Consider the following 24,200-nt stretch of genomic DNA (forward strand, 5'->3'; position numbering starts at 1 on the left):
AAGATCAGAGCAGAAATAAACAATACAGAATCTAGAAAAATTGTAGAGCAGATCAATGAAACCAAGAGCTGGTTTTTTGAAAAAATAAACAAAATTGATAAACCTCTAGCCAGGCTTCTCAAAAAGAAAAGGGAGATGACCCAAATAGATAAAATCATGAATGAAAATGGAATTATTACAACCAATCCCTCAGAAATACAAGCAATTATCAGGGAATACTATGAACAATTATCTGCCAACAAACTGGACAACCTGGAAGAAATGGACAAATTCCTCAGCACCCACACACTTCCAAAACTCAAACAGCAAGAAAAGGAAAACTTGAACAGACCCATAACCAGCGAAGAAATTGAATCAGTTACCAAAAATCTCCCAACAAATAAGAGTCCAGGACCAGATGGCTTCCCTGGGGAATTCTACCAGACATTTAAAGCAGAGATAATACCTATCCTTCTCAGGCTATTCCAAAAAATAGAAAGGGAAGGAAGACTTCCAGACTCATTCTGTGAAGCCAGTATTACTTTGATTCCTAAACCAGACAGAGACCCAGTAAAAAAAGAGAACTACAGGCCAGTATCCCTGATGAATATGGATAAAATAGCATTTACACGTTTGTTTCTAAAATCTTGTCATATCAGTGGTTCTTACCAGGCTTTAAGAAACCTGGTATGTTGAGATATCCTTTAACTGCGTTTTACATCTTGGGTAGTTTATATTCCTCTGTAGGGTAAGAAAGCATAGTGAAGCATGTCTTTGATGAGGGAAATCCAGGTGAAGGTTGAGTGGCTTATACAAAGAGTGAGGGAAGGAGGCTTTCAAGAGCGGGAGTTTGGTGTTTTTATAGGGAAAATAGGATCGCTGATTGAGCAGGCTTTCTGAGTGTAACTTTCTTATGTTTGATTCTCCACTTAAGTATTAAATCTTTCAAGTATTGTCTGTATCACACTGACTAATCTGCCTGTCGTTATATAATGGATAGCCGATCTGGCCTTTTAAGAAAATCCTTGATGTATTAGGTCGTTAAAACAAATTCTAACATTTGGTGCTCATTAGTGTTGTAACCGAAACAAAAACATTTTAATGGTTGATCCCAGAGTATTTTGAAGTTAGTGTAAGTTTGCTGGAAAGGTATTTAAGCTGAAGTATCAATTACAAACGGGCCATGAGCCAAGTTTCAAAGCTGTTTCTAAGTAAGACATTGAGTTTTTAGAATGCAAAAAATAAAGTATGTGGCACTGCGCCATGTGGCAAGGAAGTAGAATGGAACAGTTACAGTGGGATTTGTATTGATGATAGTGATTTTGAAACAATTGGATTCAATTAAAAATAAAATTAAAGTTTTTAGTTTATTAACTTGTTTTTTGGCTTATTATTTTGTTCCGGATCCACATTGTAGAATGTTGCTCATACAGAATAAAATGTCATTAACTCCAAATAGGTTTGAGTAATTCTGTTTTGTTTTTTTTTTTAATTTTACAGAGAGAGAAAGAGAGTGAGTGGGGGAGGGGCAGAGGGAGAGAGAATCCCAAGCAGGCACCACGCTCCGTGCAGAGCCCGACATGGGGCTCGATGCCACGAGCCTGGGATCATGACCTGAGCGGAAATCCAGAGTCGTATACGCAACCGACTGAGCTACCCAGGCGCCCCAGTTTGAATAATTTTTGTGATCACCCGAGTGATACTTCTGTAATTTTCTGTTGTTTCTTGAGCCTGTTTGGGGGGAAGTGTTGCCTTCTGCCAGCCAGTAAGAGTTACGGAGAGAGTAAGAGCTGTGCCCTGCGGGTGGAGCCGCGATGTGTACGAGAGGGTCTCCCGCACTGGTGGTGACACCGCGGTGGTGGGCACGGGAGAGAGATGCGGGCTTTGCAGGTCAGCAGACCCCTCCCTCGGGCGCTCCCTCCGTGTTCGTCGCCTCCGGCCTCCTGCTTTCCTGCTCTTCTCTTTTCTCCCCTTCCCTTGTCCGGTGGCCGCCGGGCCGAGCCCTGGTCTTCCTTCTGTGGGCCTGTGTCTCTGCCTCACGGCTCCTGGCGGCTCTTTGGTGCCTTCGGGGCGGGAGGACCCTGGACTTGCACAGGAGATGCTGTGAAGATGCGTCTTTTAAGGGAGGGTTTCCACCCTTCTTTCCCAGTGTTTCCAAGGGCTCCAGGGGCTCTCCCTTCCCCGCTGACTGTTGGGCCCCTTTCCATCTGCCCCTCAGGCGTCAGAGGACCTCTCTGGACCCAGACGGTGCCCACCACTCTTCTCTGCGCTCAGAGGGCCGGGACACCTGCACCATAGAGTCGTAGAAGGAACTTCAGGGTTCCCTGGTAGCACATTGACTGTTACGTTCCCGTGTGTGCTTCAATACCTGATGCAACAGATTTGCTTTTAAAAATTTTACTGGTTTTAGGGATACAGCATGCGTTCCGTGTTATTTTCCCCATTTCAAATATTCCTAACAGGTGGCCAGCTCAAGTTAAAACAAAATAGATGCCTCTCATTTTAATGGTATCTTTTCCAACTCGGAAACAAAGCATTCGTTGTTTTAGAAACTAATGGTGCAGTGGAAGAACAGTGTATTTGGAATCACTTATAAATTCATTAGAAAAAAAATTCAGATGGACAGCATTTTGGGTTTCTAATCAAGCCTTTGAAGGCAAGCATGTCAACTATAAGAAAACAGTAACGTAGACTTCTAGTATATTCTTTTCTAGTTGGCCAAAGACCCAAAGTTATCTTCTGGGCTAAAATTGTCATTCACATGAATCGTAATGATAGCGTGGAAAAGTTGGACTCCTTCAGGAGAAGGAGACCCCCACCTAACACAGCCTTCACACAGCTTACCGTGCGTCAAGAGTCTAGAGAAGGACAATGCTCCTTTCATCTCTGCGTGGATAATTCTGACCTCAAAAATAAAATGGCCATTTTCAAGGATCCTAATTCTGCTGGCGAGTAGTCAGACCAGATTAATAAACACAAATCCCCCCGACCCCCCTTTTTAGAAAATACTGGTGATCAATCCTGGCTTAGTTAACAGAGTGCGAGATTCACGCTTAACAAAGTCAAATTAACCGAGTGTGGCACGTGCTAGCTCTGGGATGTGATAGTGAACACGGCACTGAAGGTCCTTGCCCTTGAGAAACACACACACATATATGTATATGTGTATGTGTGTGTGCGTGTCCTACATGTGTCCGTATACAAACAGTGTGCAGTGCTGTAGAATGAACGGGGCCTGAGGAGAGGGGAATTTTGGCCTTAAAACGCCATCTACAGTTAGCCATTTGGCAGAAAAAGTAGAGTCCTTCGTCTGGTCTTGATGATTAATGTGTTTTCTGCGTTTTAATAATAAAGTTGGTGGCGGGCCATGATCTGTGGCTGTTCGGAAAAGAGTCTTAGTCGTCCAACAATATTTGTGCCTCGAAACAGAAAACTTTCCCTGGAGGTGAAAATCTGCAGATACGTACACCCTGCAGGGGCGAGGCCGTGACCGTGTGCTTCTCGGGCCCCTATTTCCCTGACTGAGGCCCCGGGGGCTGGGGTCCCAGAGGCCGTCCCTGCGGAGCCTGAACCTGGTCCCCGAACCTGGTCCCTTGGCGCCGTGCGGACATGGCCAGTCTAGCCTGAGTTCTGGTGATGAAATGGGGGCTTCAGTTCACCAAGGAGGGTCCTGTTGTCCAACCAAAGTTTTCCGATTCACTCTTTTTCCTGCCCTGCCCATTCCTCTTTTCTTTGTATTCATCTCATACTTCGCCTACCCAGAAGGCTGTGCTTTGAAGCCTGAGCATTAGCGGGTAAATACGGATACGGATGCGGAACTGCCTTCACCGGACAGGATTTTGGGGAGTGGGAGAGTGGCTTCTCCAGATCAGTAGCAAATCTGTGTCCTGGGGACCGAGGCGGTTCAGTCTCAGTCATTTTCAGATTGGTCCGGGGGACTTGGGGGCCCCTCGGAGGGCCCTGGGGGTGACTGTGGGAGTCGGTTTGCAAAGGCAAACCCCTTCACCAGGGAGCCTGCAGAGCCACACAGAGAACCTGAAAACAGCAAATTCTTGCTTGTCACGGACCCTTCCTGAGTCAGAGCGTGAGTGCCAGCTCAAGAGTCCCTTGTGGGCGACCTTCCCATCCGGGTTTCCGTGTTCCATTCTGCCCTGCCAACGCTCCTGGGCCCTTCTCACTCACGCCCGTCTGTGGAAAGCAGGGAAAGGAAGCGGAACCGTGAGGTCCACACGGTGGGGGCGACGTAAGACCTGTTGGAAATGCTGGGTTGAAGCAGCTCATTACCGTTCGAAAGACATTCTTCAGTTTTCTAACCAAAGGAAAAACTGCATTATCTTCATTATAGATGGAAGTCACAACACGCCGAACTACTTGGAAAACCGCATGTTTTAGCCAGTAATGAGTCTTAACCTTTACGAGATCAGCACATGGAAATGGTTAGTGGGCGCCAGCAGAGAAACGCGGGTCACATGCCCTTCGGTCAGGGGCCAAGTCCTCGTCACTCCAGGCATTCAGAGTTTTGCAGTTCATCTTCCTAGGTTGCTAAGTGCTTTTCATGCCTCATGACACAAAGAGTTGACTAGCTTGCTTTTGCAGTGTGAAACGCTTCCTTTTAAAATTTCTAAACATGCTTTTCTCCTTACTTTTAAGATATTTTGATTCATTCAGATTTTGCATAATATTAAGAATAGCAGAATTTATAAGCTATAAGCATAGGTGATTTGAATGCTTCCTACCTAATGGGACTGGAATTTTTCTCCAATTATGGGACAGGGAGACCATCGTTCCCCAGTTGCCAAAACAGAATGCAGCTGGCTGCAGGAGGGCTGAGCTAGCAGAACATTTAATATTTTGAAAAATGTGTCCTGGGGGAAAAGACTTTCTGTTCAGAAAGATACTGAATTACTTAGCTGGGCAGCTGCAGGGTGTGAATATTTTGAGCGCCATTGCTGTCATTTATTTTTTATTGGGTTCAAATGGAAAAACTGAAAACCGTATTCAGACGCGTAGCCTTTCACTCGATGGCGTGTAGACGTCCGGCTGCAGCTGCCTGCGCTCCTGTGATCTGCACGGGCACATTCCACTGCGAGTGCATCAGTGTTTAATTTTCAAAATTCTCGGCAAATAGCAGAGCTGCAGCCAGGAATTCCTCCACTGAGATTCCTTCCGGCCCAGATGAAACTGATAATTCCTGGCTGGGTTGCTGTCATTCATCACTAATCCAGGTATGGCTGCTTGCTGTGTTTAATTTTCTTTTTTCTGAACCCAAAGGCACTGCTGGCTTGCGTTTCCCATGAGAAGGCGGCGGTGATGTGCCTGGAATTCCAGCCCCTGGAGGTGGTGGCTTTTCTAGACGGACGTAGCTGGCCTTTGTCGTGGGGCTGACGGACGTGAGCTTGCTGCTAGACACAAAACCATGCGCGACCGGCTCATGGTAGGGTCTTCAAGAAAAGCAGGACTGTATCAGGGACCTGCCTCTAAGTTTCTGAAGTTGGTGTCATGGAAAGCAGCTGGTTCCTACCACAGGGTATCTGTTGATGCCACTTGCCATTTGGGAACAGGATGTTGAATTGGATGGACAGTAGGTTTTAATGTTTATTGTATAGGTCTTGTAAAAAAAATAAATAAATAACAGTACTTTGGGAAGCATTCAAAATGTTATCGGCACTTAACATCCTATGAAAAGCAGGTCAGAATGTATTCATTTTGCATTTTAAACTGTTTTAATGAACACTTAAAAGCAGTATGTACAGGATAAAAATCACGGAATTTGGAAGTGGACAGTTCTGGCTTTATCTCAGCTGGCCCTGTGCCCTTACGCTAGTGACGTATGACCTCCGAGTCTTGGTCTTACGTATAAACTAGGAGAGCAGATTACAGAGTTGGTGTGAGGGTTAACACTGTCGTAGGTATGGAGGGCCTACGTGGGCCTCGAGCATGTTGGTACCCGACAAAGGGTACGTTGTATGTCTGTTAGGAATTCTCTATCTCTACGGCCCACCCATCCACTTGCCCACCTACTTGCCTCTCTGTGTATTTATATTTATCTTCTAGACCTTTTTCGGGCTTCCCCTTTTTTGTTAATCCAGCCATATTTTGCTGAAATTTAAAATATGAAAATACTCCACATGATGGATAAATGTATGGAAACAAAAGGTTCGCTGGTGGTCTCCCAAGAGACTTCTAAGATTACATTATCTCAGTGTGACTTTCAGTCTGCTGGTGCTTCAGCCTCCTAAGAGCAGGTATCTCTCCTGCGGAGACTTTATCAAGGTCACAGACCCGTGTATGTACGGTCACCGCCTGTGGACGGGGGTCTGTGGTGGATGAGCCTTCGAAGTAGCCAACATGGGAACGGTGAGCTGAGAAGCCGTCATCATCAGGGCTTTTCTTGGTGAGCAAGGGAGTGTGAAAAAACGAGATAGTTGTGGGAATCAGATATTTAGCAACACAGGTGAATGTGGTAGACTGGCCACGTGCTCTGTTTTCTGCCTGGACTGAGATCTCAGGGAGTTGACTGTAACGGGGCGGAGAGGTGACAAACGTAGAAGAAACTCGAGCGGGGCTTTGGAGGCCTGGAGCATGGAGGGACCAGCGCTGGCCGACTCAGCAGAGCAGAGAAGGCGGAACAGGGTGGAAGCAGGTAAGAAGCAAGCAGTTGAAGAGCAGAGCCTGGGAAGGCACAGACGTGAAGCGCAGACGTGCTGTGGGAGCCGAGAACAGAAGTATTTGAAAATCGGATGAGCAGGGGTAGGGTTCCTGGGCTCCTGTCTTTGCTCCTGCGGCCAGGTGACTGCCGTTCCCCACGCTAGCAGAGGACTGGAGGTGTGTTTTCTAGAACCTTCAGTTGCAGACACAGTTAAGGACAGGGGTGAATGCTGTTACAGGTGCTGGGTGTGGATTAGTGATCTAAACAGACCAGAACATCTCTGTTCCTGTGCGAGGAGTCGGACAATAAACAGTAATGCAGTGAAGTGATAATAGGAAGTCGTGAGTGCTGGGGGAGAAGGGCTGTAGTTCGAGACAAGGGTCCTTCGAGGACCAGGAAGGGGCAGGCAGTTGTGGGGACGGCGGGGCGCGCTGTCCCAGGCGGAGCAACAGGCGTCACAAAGGCCCTGGGATGGAAGGGAGGCTGAAGGAGTGAGGAGGTGACTCGTCCGGAGGAGAGTGAGATAGGAGGTCAGGCATACCGAGGGGACACGTGACAGGCAGTGGCGATGACGTGGGGCCTTGCCGACTGTCCTAAGGACTTGCTTTTTCTCAGAATGAGTTTGAGTACCAGGGTCTGACTTGCTCTAACAGAATCGGGTCGGAGTGAGCACTCGGCCCACAGCCGGCTGCCAGGTCATTCCCACCCCTCTCCCTCCACCCCCACCCACCAGGCGGACACACAGCAGAACGGGGGTCTCTCTCTAGGGGACAGAAACAGCTGGAGAGAGAGCAGGGTCCCCAGTGGAAATCCGCTCGTCAGGAAGTTCTGCCGTCCCCGCATGGACGTTGTTGGTCTCTGCTGTCTCACCCTTAACGCACACAGAGGACACAGGGGAGGGGGAGGAGAGTCTCTCCCAGGAAAGAAGCCAAAACAGACGGGATTAAGAAAAGCATGTCAGAGGGACAGAAACAATAAAGGAGCAATAGCCCTTTCAAAGAAACTAGTTAAAATCCTCAGAGATAAGAGCAGACACTGTACCTGGGGAACAGCAGGTGCTCTTGGGTATTGAAAGATTATCAGTTCCGTGGACAGGCTGGGACAGGGTGGGACATAACGTAGGGGTCAGTCCAAGGGGAGGCGGGCAATCAAATGGGAATGGCGGGAACAGCAGGTGTAGCTACAGGAACCTGGCCTGGCCTTTGCGGGGCAGGCGGGGGCCCAGGGCAGCTGGGGTGGGGGGCGGGGACTGATGTCTAGACTCTAAGTCGACAAGGTTGGGAGTTGTTCACCGTCCAGCGTGTACGCGTCCCACCTGGAGGTGTTTTCACTGAATCATCCTCGGGTTGAGAAGATGCATAGAAAAGAGGCTGCAAATTAGAAGGAAACATGGTTTCAGGAAAGGAATGTGATGGCCATTCTGGAAGGGATGCCCCTGGGAATGATGGTTAGGGGCTATTTAGTCCTAACAACCAGGCACTCAGTGTTAGTGCGGCGGACGGGTGTGATGTAAGTGTCCCGAGCAGGGCGGGACGCCTCGGATGCCTGCGTCCGCGTCGTTGCGTGCAACTTGAAAGTTCATGCTTGAAATAGAAAAACATAGAAAGCACAGGGCGCCCGGCTGGCTCAGTGGGGGGAGCGTGCGACTCTTGATCTCAGGGTTGTGGGCTCCAGCCCCACGATGGGTGTGGAGCCTACTTAAAAAAAAATGTAGAAAGCAGTAATGAGCATGTGATCTGCAAACAGCGATGGAGAAGGTGTAGCTGAAGAAAGGAGGGGCGGGGGCCACTTTTCTCCCCATTTAGTGCCTTGTAGAGCTACTTTTAAGACTGTAAATAGGCTGTTTTGATAAAAATAAAGATTAAATTTCAGATATTTATTTTGATTTTTTTTTTTAAATTTTTTTTAATGTTTATTTTTGATAGAGAAAGAAAGACAGAGCATGAGCAGGGGAGGGGCAGAGAGAGAGGGAGACACAGAATCGGAAGCAGGCTCCGGGCTCCGAGCTGTCAGCACAGAGCCCAACGCAGGGCTCGAACTCCCAGACCGCGAGATCACGACCTGAGCCCAAGTCGGACGTTCAACCGACTGAGCCACCCAGGCGCCCCTGAATTTCACATATTTAAAGGAACCCGGCTACATCCTTTTCTGCAGTAAGGCCACATTGGTCACCAGTGTGTGGCTGTCCCTGGGCCAATGGGCCTGCCCTGTGGGACAGCCCATCTCTTTTTTCTCGGCCTGTTGTTGACGTCCTGTTTTCTGAATTAACACGTTTCTTCAGAGATGTTAGTACAGCTGGTCAAGTCACAGCCGAGTGGCTGGGAAGGTTCTGCGTCTACGTTCTTGTGTGTTTTGTGGTGACTTTGCCTTTTAATCCCGAGGGACCCTGTCACCACTGACTTGGAAGCCAACGATGGCTATTTTATCGTTACCCCAATTGCTGGTAACACCTTCCACTATAGAGAAGCCTGCTGACAGTCTTTCGTTCTGGCCATTTACGTATTCTAGGCCCAAAATCCTGCAACTTCCGGGGTGGGTTGTTTTGTTTACTGTTCGGCTCTGTCACAAACGTGCCCGTCGTAGACCCTCAGGTGCATGTGTCAGGAAGAGCAGATTACGTAGTGTTTGAGAGCGTGGCTTCTCAATTAGGTCAGCCTGGGTTTGAATCCCATCCCTGGCCCTCCTGACTGGTGGCTCAGCCGCCTCCTAGAGCTGGTGTCCTTGTCTGTGTGGAGCAGGGACCCGTGCCAGAGACTGTCCACGGTGCGTGTCTGCCTGATTGTGGGGCTGCCGCGGCCCCGTGCTCCGTCCTTCCACCGCCCCCCCTGCTTATGAAGTAGGAGTCAGCCCTGTGGGCCCACGGCTCGAGTGCGCTTCTTCAGCTCCCGTCTTTGGACGTGTTCTCACTCTTGGCCTCCAGTCGATGCCAGTTAACACACGTTTGTCCGTCTCACCGTCTGTTGTTCCTGGGCTTCGTCTTACTGTTCTTTCAAAGTCCGTTTGCCACGCTGAATGAGTAACGTGGCGTTTAAAAGTAATATTTGTCTGGTGGGACGCGTGGCTCGCTCAGAGGGGCGTGCGGCTCTAGATCTCAGGGTGGTGAGTTCGAGCCCCACGTCGGGTATAGAGCTTACTTAAAATCTTAAAAAGAATAATATACAGTGTTAATAAAGCCATACGCCCTGAATCTCTAGTAACGTTATTATAATATAGATCACGTTACAACAAATATTTTTAAAGCAAAAATTCTGCTTCTTGGGTGATAGGTTTATTTATTTTAGGAATGTTTATTATTTAACTTCTAGTATAGTGGGAAAATGTTCATGTCCTTCACAATACATTTTCCCTATGAGGTCTTTTGACTGCATTCAAAGAGAGTGGTAATAAGATCATGTTATAATTTGTTTTTCTGAAAGGTTGAGCAACCCTTTCAAGACTGAGATGTCCTCAAAGGTAGGAATCTGTGTTCTATGTATCTTTGTCCACTGACGTTTAGTAAAGTCCTAAGTGTTAACTGAGTGATCACATTCTTGAGTGGATTAACTGTAGTGTTTTGTTTATAACTTTTTATTTTGATATAATTTTGAACTTAAAGAAGAATCATAAAATTAGTACAAGGAAATGCCACATACCGTTTACCTAGATTTACCATCTTGTTTCCTCTTTCTTTTTTTTTGTTTTTATTTATTTATCTATTTATTTATATTTTATTTTCTAGATTTACCAATTATTTAGCACCGCTTACTTATTTATACGTGCATAACGTTTTCTGAACATTTGAGGATAAGTTGCCAACACCATGCCCCTTTACCCCTGTGTCCTTCCATGCGTGGTTCCTAAGGACACATCCTGTCATAAAACACAGCACACATACCAAAATCTGGAAATCTGACCCGGATATAATACTGTTTGCTCGTCTGCGGTCCACATCCAGATTTGCCCTCTGTCTCGAGTACGGCCTCCAGTCCAGGGCCACACGTTGCATGGCAGTTTCCTGTCTCCTTGAATCAAATCTGGAACAGTTCTGGAGTCTTCTTCACTTTCTTGACCTTAATTTACATATTTTGAGGAGGAGAGGTCAATTATTCTGTAGAATTGACCTCGATTTGGGTCTGTCTAGTGTGTTCTCATGATGAGATTGAAGTGTCGTCATTTTGGGGGGAAAGCCACGGGACGGTGTCGTGCCTTCTACATCCTGTCGGTAGGCGGGCGATGTCGGTACGAGTGTTACTGACTTACCCACCAAGTTTCTCCACTGTAAACTTACCGTTTTCCTATTGTAGTTAATATGTAATTTGTGCAGAGATAGTTTGAAGTTCTTAGTGTCTTCTTCCTCCTCAGACTTTCACTCCCTCCTTCTAGACTTCCATATTTATTAGTTGGTATTATGCTCTAAGAAAGAGCTTCCTTTTCTTCCTTTTTAAAATTTATATTCGTTCAAACTATAGATTCTTACTGTATTCAAGGAATTATATTCCTTACTGTCATTAATTATTTTGATGCTTGAATTATTCCAGCTTTGGGCTGTGGGGGCCCCAGCTACAAACTGCCCCTCTGTCCTTTGGGTATGTTTCCATAATTCTTCAAGGATTTCTTACTTCTGGTGGAACAAGATGTTGTAAGTTCTTCATGTACTTCTTTGCACCAGCCCCGGACACAGCCTTTCCTAGGGTGCTTTGGTTCCTTTTCGTGGAGAATGGTATTTTGAAACCAAGATCTGGGTGTGCACATTGCCACTAATGTGTTGTTTGTTCTAGACCCTGTTAGGTCTCAGATCTGTCAGACTGAGCCAGGAAGTATGTGTATGTGTCTATGCCCCCGTCTCTGGCTGAGCTCAAGCTCTACATGTAAGTGAAGGATTCACATCCCTCCACTTCACATTCAGCAGCCCAGGATTCATTCCGGTCTCCAGCAGTGGGAAACATGGCTCAAGACAATGTTTTGTGTCCCTAGTATCTTGTCAAAGCCTTGGCATTAGGTGGTAAATCCATGTTTTAAGGATGTGGATGAATGAATGAGTCAATAAAATAGTTACGGCGTTATCTCTAGGTACATCCTCACTGCTGGACCAATATTTGGCGTGAGGTGCATGTTAAATAAAACTGTGTTGAACAAGTGGTTCAAGTGGTTCTTTCCCCTCCAGTATCTTCATGTTTTATTTTCAAACCACATGAGAATAGGACTCCATATAAGTATTCTTGTTTTTCTACCATTTAAAGCTTGAATCCAGATAAATTATTCAGTTAATATGAACAGTCTTTTTCCAATAAGAAAAAGTCATAAATAAAAATAAAATTGCTCTGGAAGAAAAACAGTTCTTTTGGGACGTCTGGGTGGCTCAGTTTGTTGAGCATCCGACTTTGGCTCAGGTCACAGTCTTGCGGTTCGTGAGTTCGAGCCCCGCATCTGGCTCTGTGCTGACAGCTCAGAGCCTGGAGCCTGCTTCTGATTCTGTGTCTCCCTCTCTCTCTGCCCCTCCGTTGCTCACGCTCTGCGTGTCTCTCTGTCTCAAAAATGAATAACTGTTAAATTTTTTCTTTAAGACAAACAGTTCTTTTGTTTGAAAAACCTGAGATTTGGGCAGCATCATTGAAAAGGTTTCCATTTGTCTAATTAATAGAAATTGTGGCTTTCAGAGTTTGGCACATTTTTCACATTTGTCAGCTCTGGCGACATGAAATGTGTTCTTCGTCTGAATTCTCTTCCTATGCCGCTGCTGTCAGACAAAAAGAATTTCCATGTCACTGCTGCTTGTTACTGAGCTGCTATAAAAAAGGATGCTTGACGATAACTTATGAGTAAGTGATTAGAGATTTCTGGTAACTTTCAGATTGCTGCGAAATTACATTAACTGTGAGTAATCTGGGGGGAAAAGCAGTCTCATTCACCTATGCCCTCAAAGGTTATAGATTTACAATTTCAGACAGCCGTTAATGACGTTCCCTTTTGAAGTGCATTTTTTTCCCTTAAACCTCAGGAAATACGGTCTGCTTTTCTCTCCATATGATTAAAACTAATAATTCCTTGCTCATAAGTTCATATTTTATCCCTTGAAACTTGTTTTGAAAACTGCTTTATCCTTTTCTGTGTTTGATTTTTCTGTTTACCCAAACTATATTAAATGTGGCATGTGCATTATAACTTCTAGGGTTGAATTGACTGTGGAATTTCTAATGAGTCGTAATACCAGAAAGTAGGAAAGAAACAAGGGGGTGAGTTTTATGTCAGGAAGTCTCTTCCATACACTTGCCTGGGAATTGATTATTTTTTTTGTTTTAAAGAAGTTTTCTTCCAGGGTACCTGGGTGGCTCAGTTGGTTAAGCGTCCGACTTCAGCTCAGGTCATGATCACACGGTTCGTGGGTTTGAGCCCCGTGTCGGGCTCTGTGCTGACAGCTCAGAGCCTGGAGCCTGCTTCAGATTCTGTGTCTCCCTCTCTCTCTGTTCCTTCCCTGCTCTCACTCTGTCTCTCTCTCTCAAAAATAAATAAACATTAAAAAAAATTTTTTTTTAATTAAAAAAAAAAGTTTTCTTCCAACATTTTCTTTAACCCTTTATAGAAACATTTAAGTTTTTTGTTTGTTTCATGTTTACACATTTATTTAAGTTTTCCACGCTGATCGGGAGTGCTGGGAGTCTGCATCTTCTGAAACTAAGAAAAATCAAGTTAAACAGCTCAGTCTTGAAAGCCCTTCCTGCTTGAAGAAAAATGAAATCGCAGTTTACATAGTCTTTTCTGAGATTAAATTTTGAAGGTAAAGTTTTATGGATTTCTGTCTTTTAAGTATAGACATGCAAAGCTAAAATCCCAAAATTGTTGCTTAGAAAATACTTAGTGGGTGGTGAGGGCTCTCCGGAGCCTGTTCTGGTTGGTCTCTATAAATAGAAATTGCTAAAGCATAGGGGCGCCTGGGGGCTCAGTAGGTTAAGCTTCCGACTTGGGCTCAGGTCAGGATCTCACTGTTCCTGGGTTCGAGCCCCGAATCAGGCTCTGTGCTGACAGCTTGGAGCCTGGAACCTGCTTCAGATTCTGTATCTCCCTTTCTCCCTGCCCTTCCCCAGCTCATGCTCTGTCTGTCTGTCTCTCTCTCAAAAATAAACATTAAAAAAAATTAAATATATAAAAGAAATCACCTAGGCATCAGCCCACAGTACTGATGCACACAGGAACGCGGTACTCCCTATTAGAGGCAGGTACACTTGGTGAATTTCCAAAAATGCCTTTGCACTTTTAGCCAAAGTTACTTTTTTGTTTTCTCTTTGAATTTGCACCTGGGGGCCCCCTGCTGGATTTATGGTAATGCCTTCTCTCCTCCAAGGAGCAGACCAGGAGCCAGAGCCACATGTCCGTGGGCGGGGTTAGTGCAGGGAAGGGCCCCGTGCTCACCCCAGTGAATCTGTGTCCGGCTCCACCTGCCCAGCTCCTCCGTGTCTTGGAAGTGGAGGACTGGAGGGAGGACCGAGCAGAGGGGCTGAGGACTGGAGGGAGGACTAAACAGAGGTGGGGAGGGTGGGAGGGGATGAGCAGAGGGACAGAAGACTGGAGGGAGGGATGAGCAGAGGGGTGGAGGACCGGGGGGGAAGATTGACCAGAGCAGGGGAGGACTGGAGGGAGGACTGACAAGAGGGGTGGAGGACTAGAGGGAGGACAGAGCAGAGGGGCTGAGGACTGGAGGGAGGATGGAACAGGGGCGGAGGACTGGCAGGGAGGACTGAGCAGAGGGACGGGGGACTGGAGGGAGGGCCGAGCAGAAAGGCTGAGGACTGGAGGGAGGACTGTATGGGGGGGAGGACTAGAGGGAGGACTGAGCAGAGGGGCAGAGGACTTGAGGGAGGACTAAACAGAGGTGGGGAGGATGAGAGGGGATGAGCAGAGGGACAGAAGACTGGAGGGAGGGATGAGCAGAGGGGTGGAGGGCTGAGGGGGAAGATTGACCAGAGGGGGTGAGGACTGGAGGGAGGACTGCGCAGAGAGGCAGAGGACGGGGGTAGGGGGGAGGACTAAGCCGAGGTGGGGAGGACTGAACAGAGAGGGGGAGGACTGGAGGGAGGACTGAGCAGAGGGACGGGGGACTGGAGGGAGGGCTGAGCAGAAGGGCTGAGGACTGGAGGGAGGACTGTATGGGGGGGAGGACTAGAGGGAGGACTGCGCAGAGGGGCAGAGGACTTGAGGGAGGACTAAACAGAGGTGGGGAGGATGGGAGAGGATGAGCAGAGGGACAGAAGACTGGAGGGAGGGATGAGCAGAGGGGTGGAGGGCTGAGGGGGAAGATTGACCAGAGGGGGTGAGGACTGGAGGGAGGACTGCGCAGAGGGGCGGAGGACGGGGGGGAGGGCTGAGCAGAGGGGCCAGTGCGGTCTTGGTCCAGGTTGGCAGCTTGCAGGGTGGAACACCGGGCCGTGTTCTCCCCTCACCCTCTGCAGACGCGCTTCCACCCTAGCGGTGGTGGCTTTTGTCTTCACCCCTTTCTTTCATAGGGTTGTGTGGCCCCCGAGGTGTGGGGTCCCTGCACGTATTTGGGGTTCGTTCTGTATTTCCTTCTGTTGTGCGTGTTTTGGAGCCCGAGATCAAGCAGATTGAAATGCAGGTACATGTTCACATCACTCGGGACTGCACGGTGATTGTGGCTGGGAAGGAACTAACTCCTTGTCACCTCCCCTGTAGACCAGCCACAGGGCCCTGCTTCTGCGGGTTCCCTAAACACTACTATCCTTTTCTGTCTTGCGAACGCAGCAGGGTGTTCGGGAAAATGACACATGAATCTTTTAACAAATATATTAAAATGTAACTTAATTAAGTCCAATTATGGGGCAGGCCGGTTTGAATCAGAAAACCATCTGGGGTGCAGAACTGTAGGCCGAGGCAGTGTGGGCACAGGGTGGTGGCGGTGGGGGCGGCTGCCGATCCCGGCACTGGGTTGCGGCGGGGCGGGGAGCCTGGGCCTCAGGGCGTCGCTCCTGCATCTGTAACCTAGGGACAGCACAGGGCCCACCTGGCACACTGTTCACGTTTGATAAAGACGTTTAATAAATGAGTGACCCTAAAGCTTTGGGGTTCCTTTTTATAAATTAAGAACCTTAATCTAGAAATGGAATGGCTGAGGTGGAAATGGGGCCACGTTTCTCCATAGCCTTTCAACAGTTAGTACACTTTTTTTTTAAATGTAAGTTCTAGTTAGTGAACATACAGTGTAGTGTTGGTTTCAGGAGTAGAACCCAGTGGTTCATCACTTAGATGACACCAGTGCTGGTCCCAACACATGCCCCCCTTGGTGCCCATCCCCCATGCAGCCCATCCCCCACCCACCTCCCTTGTGGCAACCCTCAGTTTGTTCTCTGTGTTTAAGTCTCACGGTTTGCCTCCTTTTCTGTTTTCATCTTATTTTACTTTCCCTTCCCCTGTGTTCATCTGTTGTGTTTCTCAAATTCCACATGAGTGAAATCATGTATTTGTCTTTCTCCAACTTATTTCGCTTAGCATCATATACTCTAGTTCCATCCACATTGTTGCAAATAACAAAATTTCATTCTTTTTCATCGCCAAGTAGTATTCCTTTACACACACACACACACACACACACACACACACACACACACCCACACCCACATGTTTATCCATTCATTAGTTGATGGACATTTGGGCTCCTTCCATAATTTGGCTATGGCAATAATGCTGCTATAAACATTGGGGTGCATGTGGCCCTTCCAATTAGCATTTTTGTACGCTCTGGATAAATACCTAGTAGTGCAATTTCTGGGTTGTAGGGTAGTTCTATTTTTAATTTCCTGAGGAACCTCCACACTGTTTTCCAGAGCGGCTACACCAGTTTGCATTCCCACCAGCAGCGCACGAGGGTTCCCCTTTCTCCGCATCCTCGCCAATATCTAGTGTTGCCTGAGTTGTTAATTTTAGCCATTCTGACACATGAAAAGATGCTCAACATCACTCATCATCAAGGAAATACCAATCAAAACCACGGTGAGATATACTTTTAAAACAAAGTTTCTTTATTTTGAGAGGGGGTGGGGCAGAGAGAGAGGGAAAGAGAGAATCCCAAGCAGGGATTCTCCACACTGTCAGTGCAGAGCCTGATGTGGGGACCGAACTCACGAACCACGAGATCATGACCTGAGCTGAAATCAAGAGTTGGATACTTAACCAACTGAGCCACCCAGGCTCAGCCACTTACTACACTTTTTAAAACATTCATTTTATTATTTTCAAGATCTGTAGTAATTGGAACTGAGCCAAATATGTATACTATGCGATTTTTAGTTACACTGCTTCCATAAAATGACCATTACAGTTGTGATTAGCATATTATTTATAAATAGGTAATTATAATGATGTTATGGAAGTACTTAAACATTTTGCTTTCTTGAGTGGTTAAAATATTTTTTCTTTCAATATTTTTGCACTGTTTAATTTGTTAGTAAACCCTTTTGTGGAAGTTACTCAAATGTTCTTTTAGTAAGTTATCCTCTCTGGACTGTCATAAAGTCTGCATTCATTGAGCAATATAGAATCGTTGATTCAGTGTGAACAGACTAGACATTGTCCAGCTCAAGCAGTTCCTTATTTAGAGGAGGAAACCCATCCAAGTAGTGATGTCACTTCTCAGGGTCCTGTAGGTGCTTCACGTCAGAACTGCACCTAGAGCCTGGGGGCTGTGGTTCCCTGTCCCGTGTGCCTTTCTTGTAAACCCTAGACCTCTAACTACCAGGTGACCTAAGCTAGTGTCTTGACGTGCAGCTTACCTGGGCGGTGCATTGGATGTGTCAGAATAGGAGACGTTGAGGGGCAGCCGTACACGTTAAAGTGGTTTAGCAAAGCAGCTTTTCTCTCCCTGCTCGTGCTCACGGTGTGTGTCTGTCGCAGAGGGTTGACGAGAGGGAGCCTACGGGGAAAGGGTCGGGGGTTGGCGGACACTTGAGGAGGGGGACGTACCCATCAAGAGAAGGGCGGGTGAAAAGTGCGGGGCATAAAGGAGGCTGCGTCCACACCGAGCAGTTCCGCGGGCCTGAGAGAGATGGCGTGAGCTCTGCGTCTGCGGACGAAAGGCATCACCGGGACGGCAGTGAGTATGTGCGGTGCAGAGCAGTATGTGTCACGTTCTCAAAAATGAGAGAGGACCCTGCTCGTGTGTGTTATACGTTACATGGAACACGTCTCTACGTATGAGGAATGTGGGCTTACAGGCACACGTAGAACACGTACGCGTGGGCTGTGTGTGAGATGTTTCTGTAGGTGATGTGAACGAGCCCGGAGGGGTAGTCAGGCTGTGAGCACCGATTGTCTCGGGGAGTGGGATTTGGAAACATTGGTAACTGTTTCTTTGTTTATGGTTATGTTGCTTACCTCCTTACGAGAAGCATCTATCACTTTTGCTATTCACAATACCTAACAAATACAAATTAAAATCAGCCGATAGCATTGGTGTATTTATGATGCTTTAAAATACGGGATACTTCATGAATTTGTATGCCGTCTGTATGCAGGGGCCACGGAACCCCAAGTTTAGCGTATGAGCTGCTGTAGCAAAGTTGTTGTTGGTAGTGGGTTTTTGGTTTGTTTGTTTGTTTTTTAATCGAAGTCAGCTAGTGCGCTTTCCCATCGAAGAAATACCCAGATTACCTGACTCCTGACTGGCTGACTTGGATGGTTTCTAATGCGCTAAAATTCTTCAGTAACAGCATATTCAGAAAGGAACATCGTGAGGATAATTTTCAGATGTGCTTTCCCCTACGATCAAAGTTTCCAAATGCTTATATTCTTGATTCTAAGCATTTTCGTCTTATTTTACTTCATAATCTGTTGTATTTAGCAATAAGCTGATTACTATAGTGTATTTACTAATGAAAGATGAATATTGTTTCCATGTGAAACCAAGGCTAATAAATTCTAACACCCATGATTCAATTAAGACTCAAACCTTCCTTTTGTCAAGAAACGAATTGCATGATGGAATTGCAATTTTTATTTAGAAAGAGAACAAAATAAACTGTTTGCATTTTGCAGATTTCCTTAAATTCTAAGACCCTGAGTCTTCAACACCCCATCTAAGTGCAGATACCCTTGTAATTTTCCAACACCAGGGACGCCTCAGGTCCTAAGATGTTTGTTTTAAATCACAGTTACTAATAAAAGAAAAATATTTTTGAATGTAAATATTTTCTGGACGTTTGTTAGTCATAGGTTTTATGTAGTACTAACACAGCCATTATTGACATAAAACTTAAAAACTAGTCAATTTTAAAACTCCCGAGAAAAATACCAGGAACAATTTGAGTGTATTTGGGACAGAGAAAACAAAATACTAATGCTTTTCTTGGCTAAGGTCTGTGTGCTATCATCGGTTGGTCTCGTGGCAGACTTTCATTTTTTCATTAAAGTAGCACAAAATTAGTATCTTAGAAGACCACGAGAGTGTAACCAAGACCTGATTCAAGCAAGCATGTCAACAGGGGTTCTTTCTCTCCAAGGAGCTAGTAAAGCCTGTGGAAACTGTGACCGGCTGATCTAGAAGCTCATAACTTTAAGGGTTAGTTGATTTTGGCTATAAAAGAACCAAATGAATTACACAGGGTGGAACAAATACAGAGAAAAACACAGAGGTCTCATCTTCTCCTTGGTCTTTGTACCTTTTGAGATGCAAGTAACTAAATTCACACAGTAGCTTTTCAGATGAAGTTGTTACAAGAGCCCTTCATCCCGCTGCTGCCCGCGGTGAACACAGCTCTGAGTGAGGGCTCGACCATCAAAACCATCACTGTGGTTTCCTGGTTTTGCGGAGGGTGCGGTGGAAATAGAAAGGGGGGGAGAGAATCCTGGGCTTTTTATGGGGTGGGCTGCTGGGGCATTTATTTAGCTTTGGGCCTTGCACTCATGGAGGGCCTTAAATTTACCTTTTTTGCATGATCTCCAACTAAGGGTGTGTATGTAGATGTCTGTTTTTTTTGTCTCTGTGTTGAAAATATTAAAATATAGAATGTACGTCACTCTAAGTCTCTTTTGACGCCCCCACCCCCTCCATATCCGTGGAGCCTAAAAACAGTATGAGTTTTGTGTGGCTTCTTAAAGGGCCAAAGACTATTTAAGCAGGAAATAGCGTCAGAAAACAGTTGTTAGATGCTTGTTATTGTGAATTAAAATGAAGGGCTCTTGATGTCGCATTTTAAGATACGTTCATGATGCTGAAGTTGCCTGGAAGAAAAAAAATATGTGAACATAGCCAGGAGAATTCTGAAAAGGAAAGTCACCTGTCCGTCTGACGTGGTCTGTCAGAGAGCAGAAGGGGATAATGACCTCTTAGGTTGTCGTGAGAATGAAAAGGTATTTTTTACTTAAAATTCTTAGGATAGTGTCTAAAAGAGAACAAACGTTTAATGAATTTCCTGGTTTAGGTACTTGCTTTATTTCATAAACCTTTATCACTTGCTCCGTGTCTGTGGGGAGGTCGATCGGTGATGATGGGGCAGGAGTGGAGTAGATAATGTGATGTAGATGTTTCATCTTTAATAGAGTCAAAGTCAAGCAGGTTCCTGCACGTTGGTGAGCAGTTTTGCCCACGGACCCTTCTTGCCGGCGATCTCACTTCTTAGTAGTGCAAGAGTTGGGGGCGCCGACTTCCCACACAGTCGGAAGTTTGTGTATAACTTGTGACAACAAAAAACTTAACTACTAATAGTTGACCGGAAGCCTTACCAGTAACTTGTCAATTAACACATATTTTGTATATGTGTTGTATACTATACTCTTACAATAAAGTAAGCTAGAGAGAAGAAACTATGACTGAGAAAATCGTAAGGAACAGGAAATATCCTCACGGTTCTGCCCCGGAAGGCACCTGTGTGTGAGCGGACCCGTGCAGTTCAGACCCGTGTCGTTCAAGGTCAGCTGTACGCTGGAGAATCGTCTCCGCGTGTTGAGGAGACAGACGCGAGGAAGTCCATTAGGGCGCGGTCGTAGTTGTAAAACACCAAAACTCCTAACCGTCCAGCAGAGCTGTGTGTGAGCTAGGTCTCAGGAGCAGCAGCGAGCGGACGTTTCGGACCGGCGGACGTGACGGGACGGCACTTACAGAAGGTCTGAGGGAGTGCAGAACAGCTCACCTGTTGTGTATGGACGCACGTGGCGGCCTGGCGTAAGACGTGCTTGGGAATGAAAACCCTGGTTCAGGAGAGCGGTCACCTCTTCGGAGCGAAGAAAGGGAATGGGGTCCCAGTCTGTTCTGTTCCGCAGGGGAACCCGCTGCCTGTAATAGTTCATGAAGAAAAACGGGCAGGAAGACAACATTCAGACATTTTCATAAAGCTGGGAGGCGAGGGCAGGGCCACTCGCCGTGTTAGTCTGTCTCTCTCCTTGGTTTGAAACGTTTCCCATGCACACGAATGAGGTAAGTATGTGGAGATCCTGTAAAAGCAGGAGAGGGAGAGAGAGTGTGGCCTCTGGAGGCAGAGACGCTGGTTTTTCCTCTCTGTGCTGGTGGCTTTACCTCTCCGAGCTCGTGACCTCGTCTCTAAAACAGGGACGGGGCGCCTCGGTGACTCCGTCGCTTAAGCCTCTCACTCTTGGTTTTGGCCCAGGTCATGATCTCACGGTTCATGACTTTGAGCCCCAGGTCGGACTCTGTGCTGACAGCACAGAGCCTGCTTGGGATTCTGTCTCCCTGTCGCTCCCCGCCCCCGCCCCTCCCCCCCCTCCACCCTCAAAATAAATACGTAAACACTAAAAAAAATTAAATAGGGGTAATAATATCTCTATGATACTTTGTTAGGAATTAAGAGCTTACCTAAAGTGCCTTTTATAGCTGTTGGTGCAGAAGTTCCAAGAGCTGGGAATAAATACTGTCTGAGCAACAGCGGACATTGTCCGTGCCCTCACATAACTTTAGAGTCTGGTGGCGGAGACAGAGGGTCAGCTATCAGTCAGACACGTGTAAGTGACACCTGTAATCTGTGTCTTAAGGACAAGTGCAAGGCACTGTGATTCCCTTCTTCCCTGAGACATGCCTGAGGGCTGGGCTTTGAAGAAAAAGCAGGAGCTCAGTGCAGAAGACGGGGCAGAGGGGTCCAGCCCGAAGGAACAGCCCGGAAGTGCTGCAGGAGGGCGCAAGGCCAGTAGGAGTTCCCGAGAGGAGGCCGAGGAGGCCGGGGGTGGAGTGGAAGTCCCAGGGGAAGGGCCGGTGCCCAACAGGACTGAAGACCAGGCACGGCCGGCTCTGCAGCTCTCTGAACGCTCCGCTGGGTAACTTGGGGTGTGAGGAGGGCAGTCAGTGAGGACACTGGTAGACCGGAGTCCCTTAACATCAGGGTGAGCAGAAGAAGCTCTGGGAGGACGGCTCGGAAGCAGCTGTAAACATGGGACGTTGTTAGGAAGTCCTACAAATTGGTAGCTGGGTGGCCCAGAAGAGTCCGTTTAGGTCGTTGCTTCAAACGAGACGAGAATTCAGAGGCAGAAGCTGCATCCACAAACCAGTGGGTAGTCTTTCTCATCATCCATGTGATCGGAAAAGAGTTCTGGTCCTCCGTTAGTGCTTTTTGCCAGTAGCTGTTCACCTTGAAGGTCACCATCTTTAAACACAGTAAGAGTGCTTTGCTGCATAGATTCTTCAGTTTACGCTGTTCTGCAGACACGAAGTTAAAGCCTAAAATGGATAGTGAAAAATACCAAGGAACTTAACGGTATTTTGAATGGGTTCCTTTAGGTATAACCACCGTTGCCAAAATAACCAGTGATAGGCCCACCTGTTCTCACCGCCAGACGAAATGTTTAATACATTAATGTTTTAAGTGTTTTCCACACATTAATGAGTTAAACAGACACCTGCTGAGGGTTTACTAGTCTGCCCAAAGCTCCACGCCGTGCGTCCAGTGGTGGGTGATCAGTAAATGACTTTGTCGGTGCGGTGGACCTGCTCCCCTTGGTTTCTGAGGCATTTCAGGGGCCTCTTCCAGCAACGAAGGGGCGGCCAGAAATAGAGCAGAAGGAGAGAAGGTGGGGGTCTGGGCTTCAGACACTGGTTATTAAAAGAAGTAAATCTCATTCCTCATCGGTCCCATTTAAAGGGTGCTAAGGAACCAACTCAGTCTGAAAACCAGGGGGAAAGGAAAGAACCAAGGACTTCAAGTGTAAGTTAAAAAAAAAGACAAAACAACAACCAGAGAAGTACAACGAGCAACATTTTTAAATAAACGTTTACCATAAAATTCTGTTATGGGAATGGACCTTTATATAACTGGTTCCCTGTTGATGGAGAATTTGTTCCTGTTTTCTCCTTCTCTTCCTCCTCCTCCTTGAATCCACAGACGGTACTTGTTTCTGTTATTTTGATGAACTTTAGGTTAGTCACAGGGTAAACTGTGGCAATGGGACTTCTGGGTTAGAAGGTATTTTTAAAGGTGTAATAAAGATATTAATAAACCCCACCGTGTTGTCCTCTGGAAAGGTCACCCCACCTTGTCACCCCACACACCTTTATATAAATATAAATAAAAATATCTCTTTGTCTTTTTTTTTAATGTTTATATTTATTTTTGAGACAGAGACAGAGCATGAGTGGGGGAGGGGCAGATCGAGAGGAAGACACAGAAACTGAAGCAGGCTCCAGGCTGTCAGCACAGAGCCCGACGCAGGGCTTGAACTCTTCAACCGTGAGGTCGTGACCTGAGCCGAAGTCGGACACTCATCCAACTGAGCCACCCAGGCGCCCCAGGGGTGTTGCAGTCTTAAAGCTAGCCTAGGTGAAGGTTGAAGCAGCATCAGAGTGCTGTGATCTGAATGTAATTTAGTTTTGAGTAAATTAATTCGTATTAATTTTTTTTAACTTCATATTTTTTGGCTAATGCTTTTTATTCATTTCTAATCAGGAGTCTTTAAATTTAATGCTTTGGTTGGTCCAAGGTGCACTGGGCTTCTGTTATACTTATGGACATGTGGCTTCACAAGGAGGCACAGTGGGTGTTACAGGAAGGTCTCGGGCAGGAGCTGGCTATATGGTGTGCCCCGATCTTCTCAGCACAGAAACCCCAGAGGAGAGGTGGGGTTTATAATGAGCGCTACAGCACATTACGGATAAAGCGTTTTTGTAGACTCCACAGTCATGTGGAAATACAACGTTACACTTCTTATAAGTTTACTTACTTTTGAAAGCAAAACCTTTAATTAAATGTTCTTTTTAAAAACTTGTTTTTTCCTTTTCCTAAAATTTTTTTTTTAACGTTTGTTTTTGAGACAGAGAGAGACAGAGCATGAATGGGGGAGGGTCAGAGAGAGAAGGAGACACAGAATCTGAAACAGGCTCCAGGCTCTGAGCTGTCAGCACAGAGCCCGACGTGGGGCTCGAACTCACAGGGTGTGAGATCATGACCTGAGCTGAAGTTGGACGCTCAACCGACTGAGCCACCCAGGTGCCCCTAAAAAAATTTTTTTTAACGTTTATTCATTTTTTTTTTTTTTTTTTTTTTTTTGAGAGAGAGTGAGACAACGTGTAAGTGGGGGAGGGGCAGAGAGAGAGGGAGACACAGAATCCGAAGCAGGCTCCGGGCTCCGATCTGTCAGCACAGAGCCCGAC

The 24,200-nt window shown here is 46.6% G+C and overlaps 1 protein-coding gene across 7 annotated transcripts in view; it reads left to right on the top strand.

Moving 5' to 3' along the window:
• Window positions 1-24,200, top strand: part of DISP1 (dispatched RND transporter family member 1) — a 185,870-nt gene that overhangs the window by 56,801 nt on the left and 104,869 nt on the right. Inside the window, exons 3-4 of one of the 7 annotated variants that reach the window (XM_078440603.2) lie at window positions 10,045-10,081; window positions 13,235-13,382. The exons of 4 other annotated variants lie outside the window; for them this stretch is intronic. The gene's annotated coding sequence lies outside the window, so the exon portion shown is untranslated. Of the gene's footprint in view, window positions 1-4,793; window positions 5,205-10,044; window positions 10,082-13,234; window positions 13,383-24,200 lie in introns of those variants that run through there. 2 more of the 7 variants (XM_078440602.2, XM_060643268.3) reach the window with 2 other exon arrangements.

Source organism: Panthera onca, chromosome F1, assembly GCF_046562875.1.
Source record: "Panthera onca isolate mPanOnc1 chromosome F1, mPanOnc1 haplotype 2, whole genome shotgun sequence".
Classification (NCBI taxonomy): Eukaryota; Metazoa; Chordata; class Mammalia; order Carnivora; family Felidae; genus Panthera; species Panthera onca.